General features: G+C 32.7%; 2 long non-coding RNA genes across 3 annotated transcripts in view; both read left to right on the top strand.

The window, feature by feature from the left end:
- The first annotated feature begins 1,790 nt into the window (after positions 1 to 1,790).
- The window catches only part of LOC137656642 (uncharacterized), a 38,538-nt gene continuing 31,664 nt past the window's right edge, over positions 1,791 to 8,664 (top strand). The window contains exon 1 of one of the 2 annotated variants that reach the window (XR_011046980.1): positions 1,791 to 1,921. This is a non-coding gene — a long non-coding RNA (uncharacterized lncRNA). Of the gene's footprint in view, positions 1,935 to 8,664 lie in introns of both variants that reach the window. The other variant, XR_011046981.1, reaches the window with a different exon arrangement.
- Positions 2,168 to 3,280, top strand: LOC137656643 (uncharacterized). The gene is made up of 2 exons (XR_011046982.1): positions 2,168 to 2,329; positions 2,680 to 3,280. It is a non-coding gene; the product is annotated as an uncharacterized lncRNA (long non-coding RNA).

Below are 8,664 nucleotides of genomic sequence, written 5' to 3'. Positions count from 1 at the left end.
TAAATTTGGAGTTGATTTCGGGCGGTAACAAAAGTGTGTTTTGCATTCTGAGTTGATTTCGGATGCCAACAAAAGTGTGTTTTAAATTTGGACTTGATTTCGGACGCCATCGAGAGTGTGTTTTAAAGTCAGAGTTGATTTTGGGCGTTAACAAAAGTGTGTTTTGAATTCAGAGTTGATTACTAATATTATTATTTTCAATATTATTTTTATCATTATTATCCTTATAATAATCATTAATATCATTATTATTCTTTTATTATTATTAATATTATTATTATTATTATTATTATTATTATTATTATTATTATTATTATTCACTGGCATTAAATCGTTTATCTAAATATCCTGAACATTTTATAAAAAGAAAATATCAAGATGTATAGAAAAAGGACAATTAGCTGATTTATATACCTTTTTTATATCAAATATCTAAACTAAATATGAAAAAAATATTTAAAAGAAGCTTATGCACAAAGACTCCTTATTATCTATGTAAAAATAAAAATGAAATATTATAAACTTATTTTAGTTAGCTCACGAAATCAGATAAAAGGTTAAGAGCTTTGGAAGAATTAAAAAATAAAAAAAATTTGTCGAAGGTTAAAATGAATTGGTTGATCGAGTGATTAATCTGGCAATGGTGACGTCATGATTGATAGATGAAAAACCAATTTATCAAATAAGAAAAAAGGAAAAACTATGGAACAGAAGATATGACACTATCATTCAATACACTCAGGCATGTTCGAATACCGGAGGACTGATCCAGGCGAAGGATTGACCCATAATCTCTAGTAAAACTGACCCAGAGTGGTTTGGAGGACTGACCCATAATGTTTATTTTCTTTTCTAAAGCTAATTCTTTGGTATTATTACATGATTTTATTAAGGAAAAGTTTAATATTTCATTGATATTTTATCTATTGTGTTTTATCAAATATTTTGTGTTTATAGGGTATGAATATGTAATTAAAAAGGGTACAGAACCTAACAAACCCACCTAACCTAACCTAGAAGTTCCCAGGTCACAACCTCTAGCCCCGGACCCCCTTCCCAGGTCTCAACCCCTAGCCGGGGCCAAGGCCCCGGACCCCCTTCCCAGGTCACAACCCCTAGCCGGGGCTAAGCCCCCGGACCCCCTTCCTAGGTCACAACCCCTAACCAAGGCCAAGCCCCCGAACCCCCTTCCCAGGTCACAACCCCTATCCAAGGTCCTACTTGCAAGTATATAAAATTTACCAATGACTGTTATAAAAGTTTTTATTACAACATATAAGTGTTATGTTATATGGAATCCATATGTTAATATGATTAATAAATAACTTTAACAATAAATACACTATAGTATAAATAAACATTGTGGGGTAGTCCTCCAAACCATTCTGGGTCAATCCTCCGCCTGGGTCAGTCCTCCGGTTTCCTGCTGTTCTATCTTATTCCTCTTCCTCTTGTTTTTTCAAGTTTTTATAGCTCATATATGAAAGATCTAAATGCTGTTGTTACTGTTCTTGAAATGTTTTATTTTGATTTTTTATTACTTCTCTTGTTTATTTACTTTCTTTTTACCCGTCCTTGCTGGGCAATTTTTTTTCTGTTGGAGTTCCTAAGCTTATAGCATCTTGCTTTTCCAACTAGGGTTGTAGCTTGGCTTATCGGTAAAACTAAAAGCATAGTATTTATAAGAAGGAAGTTATTCTGTAAAGAAAAATAACTTTAATTCTCGACGCAGTAAAGTTGACTTTTTAAGAAATGTACCAAGCGAGCGATAGTTTTGTTTGTTATACTTCCTGCCTTTCTCTCTTTCGAGTCCTTGGCTTTGCATAGCGAAGCTTCCTCAGAATACCTTGCCGGTGATACGAATAGTTAGTTGGGTGGTTGGTGGTGACCAGTTCGGTTCGTCAAGTTGATTTTTATTTGTGTAATTGTCAAAGGTATTGTAATAGTTTGGTGTTTAGTAGAGGTCTGTTGATATATGCGAGGTCTTTAAAATGCGTATGTTTTAACATTTTATGTCTATAGTTAATCTTAAATAATTTTGTCTTAACATATAGGTTTATACGTTATATCTAATGTATGTATACTGATTTTTTTTAAAGTCTCCATGTTTTAACTTTCTGGTTTATTTTTACTTTCAGGTGAAAGTTTGTGATATGCAGTATTATTCTATGGTCTGTTTTTAACCCCCTTTGAAGCAAGCTAGTCCTCCCCGATTGGGGGTGGCGCCCCCAATCGTGGGAGGACGTTCCCTGTGGCACACGGTAGACCGTTGAAGGTCTACCGTGTGCTACAGGGAGGCTTGCTTCTAAACCCTTTAGTTTTAAGTTTGGTGAGTATTCTACTTTTTGTACGTTTATTTAGGTTGTGTAGTTTACTTAAAAGCCTGTGAATCTCATATTTAAAGTAGTTTTAAGTTTATTTTCTTAATAAGATGGCGTAAATCATATAAAAAAAGTCACAACTTTGCTTTCTTTTCAAATTCAGTTTATTAAGATGGCTTATAAATCATATTCCAAGTTTTAAGAATGTATGTATACGTTGTTGTACGAAATTGGTACACTTTTATCATGCTTTTAATGTCTATTTCTTAACATTAAAGGCTTAAGATGTTTGTCAATTTATTTATTTAGTGTTTCCCAACTCTTAAAAGAAACAATTCTGATACTTGACACTTTTCAGATTGGGTGGTGCGACTTCAGGACAAGATGATTTAAGGACCAGATTCGGAGAATCAAACTTCTATTTTGGTATAGTTTGGGTTGCTGGAAGATTGTTGCTGGAAATCCTGCCTGAGGATTTTTAAAGTCCTGGCAAGATCTTTTATAAGAATTTGGATAGTGTCCACTGGAGTTTTTGAAAATTCAGTTTTTTCTGAAGACTGGTGGTTTAATCATTAGTAATTCCTTTAAATAAGTTACTGGTAAGTTATAACGAAAAAAAATAATTTGTAAGTTTTATGGTGGACACTTAACGCTAGCGATGTTGATAAAGAAATTGGCAGAATTCGGGTTTTGTGGCAGATAAAATCCTATGAAGTAAGCCATTAAAGAAAATTTAAACTTATTTGATTTGACCTTTCATATCATTAGAATATGCTAGATGACTTAATGTTAAGCATTATCTAGTAGATTGAAATATATTAATTTCATATTTGATGGTTGTTTGTACCTTCTTTTTTATCAAGGTTTAATTGTTTAAGGTCTTCAAATAAAATTCTATTTCCTATAACTTGGTTGTTCTATTACTGAAATATGTTGAAAATTAAAGTTAACTTTTTTACTGTTGGTTTTGGTTTAAACTTTTTAAATTCATAATAAATTTTATCTATTTCATAACTAAAACAATGATTTTTACAAAGTTAATTACTTTTTCATAAGGGAAACTACATGGTTTCAAAATCTCTAAATTAAAAGAGAAAAGGTCAATTTCATTGAAACTAATCACTTGTAATGATTTCAAATGGGAAGCCGTATTTCCTTTTTGTTGAAAATTAAGATTCACTGATTGAAAAAAAAAACTACAATTCAGCGTTTCTCTGAAAGCTAAACTGTCTTAATCTTGCTTATAATTTGCATTTTGCATATATTTTACCGTCGCTTCAATATACGAACTTGGAAACTTACTGTAAGAAGTTTGCGACAAACGGACAGTTAATATATTGAACAAACATTATGATCAGTCAATATACGCTTAAGTGTTTGCCAAGAAAGATTGTTTGACTAAATGCTAATTATAATGAGCTTGATTTTATTTTGGGTCTTGGACAGCTTAAAGGATGAATATAATGAAGGGGGTGTAGTTTAGGCCCTAAGGGATTGTGTCAATTTTAAAATTCTCTCTCTCTCTCTCTCTCTCTCTCTCTCTCTCTCTCTCTCTCTCTGGTGACACAGCAAAGCCCTTCAAAGCATTTCTTTTTCCAATAGCCTGATTAAAAATTCCCAAAGCGAAAAGTTTCCATTGAAAATGCAGTAGTCTGGCAAAGGTCAAATGACAATTAATCTACTTATAACTTAACATCATAATGTGACTGAATTTATTCCTCTAATTCTTGAAATGAACTTAGTTAAAGCTCTCTGGTGTACTGGATCAATACGGTCAAACCAACAGTTCTTGGGAAAATTATTTTTTTATGAAAATCAGTTATCAATTTGAAATGGAGATTAGAGGAGTGCCCGTGGTGGTTGAAGAATATAGTATCATCATTTATTATTACTTGCTATGATACAACCTTAGTTGGAAAAACAAGATGCTATGATCCCAAGGGCTCCAACTGGGTATATAGCTCAATGAGGAAAGGAAATAAGGAAACAAATAGAATAGTGTGCCTGAGTGTAGCCTCAAGGGAACACTAACCCAATACAGTGGAAGACCATAATACACACTACAGAGGCTATGGTACTATAGAGAAAATTGGTTTGATTTTGGAGTTTCCTTCTCCTAGAAGAACTGCTTACCAATATTTTGATTATAGTTGTGAACGAAATATTAAACTACCGTACCAAGAAAATATAATAACTCGGTTGTATTGTTTACAACTAAACCAAGAAAAAATGAAATAATAAATACTGATGATTTTATAAATGGTGCATCCAATACTAGTTTAGCCTTTTACAATAAATAGAAAAAACAATAACTCTAAGATATTTGCGAGAAGTTCTCGTATGCCCTTGATTTCCATCATTTCTCTGAAAGCTCATGTTAGAATTTAAAAAAGAATGTCGCTTCAGATATATGTGGCCGTCATTTCTTTGAAATTTTTACAAAATTCTGTAATTTCAGTAAATAACTAAGTTCATATTGACCCTAAATACATTAGGTTCTTTGACCCCATAATTGAGATTTGTGTCGTATTTTCAGTTACATAAAAACTGTATGGTCATCATTGCATTTCTATTAATCAATGGACCGTTAAAATGCTTACTACTTTTACAACTCGTGAGACACAAGCTGAAGAACAGAAACTTAACTCAACAAGTAAAGTCATCAGATGAGAAGAGTAAAGATGATGATAATGTTTATGAAAGACCGATAACCGAGATAAAACTGGAGAATATATTATAGGAATGGAGTAATGGAGTTGGAAAACTGTGGAGCTGAACAATGTGAGAGAAGCGAGAAATCAGGACCTTTAAATCAGTCACTTCAAAAAATAATGCAGATAAATATCTAATGTGAATTAATCACCAAAAATAAGTTCAAAACCTTGGAAACTAAACAGTGTTAAGCAGGCTTCGAGAAACATGAGTAGTGATAAAAATTATTTTATCAAATCTAAGTATTTCTAAAATCTATGGAAAATCATTTCAAAAATAGCATTGAAAATTATGGGATTCTATCTATCGTCATTAAATTATTTTTTATCTTTGAATTCGTAATATAACTTTGTTCACAAAATGCTCTAAAATTTCAATTAATGGTCAAATCGGTTTTTGTTTTTTTTTCCTCGCGAGTATCATAGTATCATATCAGTTTGTTGTCGCTCAAGATTTATAATAATATTTTTATTTTTAGTCTCTGTCAAAATAATCATATCTCCTAAAGGAAGAGTATTTAGTTTGCATCTTCTACATAGTAAGTTTAAGTCTAGGCGAAGGCATGATCTCTCTCTCTCTCTCTCTCTCTCTCTCTCTCTCTCTCTCTCTCTCTCTCTCTCTCTCTCTCTCTCAATTGCATAATTATGAAAGAATAATGTAATTTGTATAAAGAAATCAGATTCGAACATTCAAGGAAAGAAAGAAAACCGAGTCATGGCTTCTTCTCCTATATGTCTTAAGCGTTGCATTGTAGGCCTATGTGACATTGCAGTCAGCAGGAACATCGTTGCTTTTGTGCAGGTTTTCCAAAATCCAGCAATTGTTTTCCTCCTGAGTTTCTTCAGTAGCAGCAAATACGATCAATTCAATTGTAGAATCGTTTAAACAATTTCCCCTGGATTTGGACTTTCACTTTCAGAATCTAGGCCACATTTTTCCTCTTAATTAAGAGAAACTGATTTAGTGAAGCTGCTTTCCACAAACTGAAATTAGAATGTTATATTTCTCTAGACTTTGAATTTATATATATATATATATATATATATATATATATATATATATATATATGTATATATATATACATATATATATATATATATACTCTGAAGGGTAAATTTCCAAAGAATTATATCAAACATTGTCTAAAACTATTGTTCAGATACGAAACAAACAACAGTTGTGGTCAATTCTTGGAAATTATTTGTAACTCTTCGATGGATATTCAAGTAAAGGAATGGAAATATTTATAGGCCTAACAAATATGGAGTATTGAAGTTGAAAGTAAAAATTCTCTCATCTTTGAAGCACATATCAGTGACCCAGGGTTCAGACTAAACATATTATTGTAGATAATATTTTTTTGATCGCTTTATACTTCTTGCTACACACCAGACAACCCGCTGACTACTAACAAGGTCCAAAACAGTTATGCTCTCAATGCAGAGCAAAGACAGCAGATGGGCTTAGCTATTCAAGTAAAGGGTACCTGACACTTGCACGCATTCGTGGCACGCACTGGCACGCATTGATGCGCGAACTCGCGTGAACGAGGCGTGAAAATGTCGTGAACAGTGCGGGAACTCGCGTGCCAGAGCGTACCAATGCGTGCCATGCGTGCCCAGAACTTTGAAATGTTTAAAGTTTGTGGCACGCATTGGCACGCACTAAATGGCCGTGAAATAGTCGTGAACGATGCGCCAACTGGAGTGAACTGGAGTGAACAGTGCGGGAACTGGCGTGAACTGGAGTGAATGATGCGGGAAGTAGCTGAACTTTATAATGAAGAGAAACAAAAAGGAAACGAAAAAATTAATGAAAAGGAACGAAAAATAAACCTAATAAATTTTTATATTTGCTGTTTTAATGTGAAAAAAAATTATATCTTATTTCAAACTATTTCTATAACTTTATAATGAAGAGAAACAAAAAGGAAACGAAAAAATTAATGAAAAGGAAAGAAAAATAAACCTAATAAATTTTTATATTTGCTGTTTTAATGTGAAAAAAAAATGATATCTTATTTCAAACTATTTTTATAACTTTATAATGAAGAGAAACAAAAAGGAAACGAAAAAATTAATGAAAAGGAAAGAAAAATAAACCTAATAAATTTTTATATTTGCTGTTTTAATGTGAAAATTAAATGATGTCTTATTTCAAACTATTTCTATAACTTTATAATGAAGAGAAACAAAAAGGAAACGAAAAAAAATTAATGAAAACGAAAGAAAAATATAAACCTAATAATTGTTTATATTTGCTGTTTGAATGTAAAAATAAAATGATGTCTTATTTCATGCACACACTTATTTTTCTCTATTACCAATCAAGACCCAAAACTTTTGTTTTAAATAAAAATGAACTGAAAAATAAAACCAAGAAATTTTTAAGTTTGCTGTTTGAATGTAAAATAAAATGATGTTTTATTTCATCAACATACTTATTCTTCTTTATTACCTTAAAATGAAGAGCAAAACAAATTTTTTCTGTTTGCTGTTTTAATGTAAAAATAAAATGATTTCTTATTTCAACACACTTTTTTCTCTATTACCTTAAAATCAACAGCCTAAAAACTTTTCATGTTTGCTGCTTTTAATATTAAAATAAAATGCTTTCTTAATACTTGTACATATTTTATGTCTGCTATCTATATGTAAATCAAATGCTTTCTTATTGAAACAAAAATAAAGGGCAACAAAAAATACAAACGAAAAAGATACGTTTCTTCTCCTCAATGCAATGGTGTCTCTGACAGAAAGCATTGTTGTCTCTTCCGAAGCCAATCCAAGAATGTCCTCGGGTTGGAGAAGCCCCGTTTTTATATGGAGTGGCCAATTCGTGAACTGGCGTCAACTGGCGTGAACGATGCGGAAACGATGCGGAATGATGAGTAAACTCGCGTGAACGTGTCGTGAACTTCTCATGAACTACGCGTGCCAATTCGTGCCATCGCGTGAACGTCGCGTGAACGTCGCGTGAACGATGCGCGAACTGGAGTGAACTGGTCGTGAACAGTGCGGGAAAAACACCAGTGCGTGCCACTAAATGGCACGCACTGGCGCGCATCAATGCGTTCCAGTGCGTGGCAAAAATGCACGCAAGTGTCAGGCAGGCTTAACTGTCTTCTTCTTCTTCTTCTTCTTCTTCTTCTTCTTCTTCTTCTTACGACCTTATTAGCCCCTTTGTATAGCATGTCAGGTGGTCTATCTCTCCATCTATTTATATTCATTTCATCGTTTGTACAGTACATTAACACAAAGTTACTAATCAGTGATTTTGTGAATAAACTTTTTTTTCAATTTTTTTGTAATGGTTATTTAATCATATTGTATTGACTCTGAAATTAGGCAAAGGAAACATGAGCCGTAATGAGAGAGGGATCCAATGTAGATCTGGATGCGAAGAGCTACTCTGAAGGAAATGTTTTTTTTTTCTTTACCCTCAACATCAACGTCAAAAGAATGAAATATTTTGGATCTTTTTTTTTTCTTAACGTTTCCCAAGATTATTTATTTTTTCAATTAATGAGTAAAAGTTATATATAAGTCAACCATTTCTCTCTCTCTCTCTCTCTCTCTCTCTCTCTCTCTCTCTCTCTCTCTCTTTCTCTCTCTCTCTCTCTCTCTCAGTC

Source organism: Palaemon carinicauda, chromosome 17 (assembly GCF_036898095.1).
Source record: "Palaemon carinicauda isolate YSFRI2023 chromosome 17, ASM3689809v2, whole genome shotgun sequence".
In the NCBI taxonomy this organism is placed as follows: Eukaryota; Metazoa; Arthropoda; class Malacostraca; order Decapoda; family Palaemonidae; genus Palaemon; species Palaemon carinicauda.
Note: the sequence above shows the minus strand (reverse complement) of the source record. Positions and strands in the feature narration are given on the sequence as shown.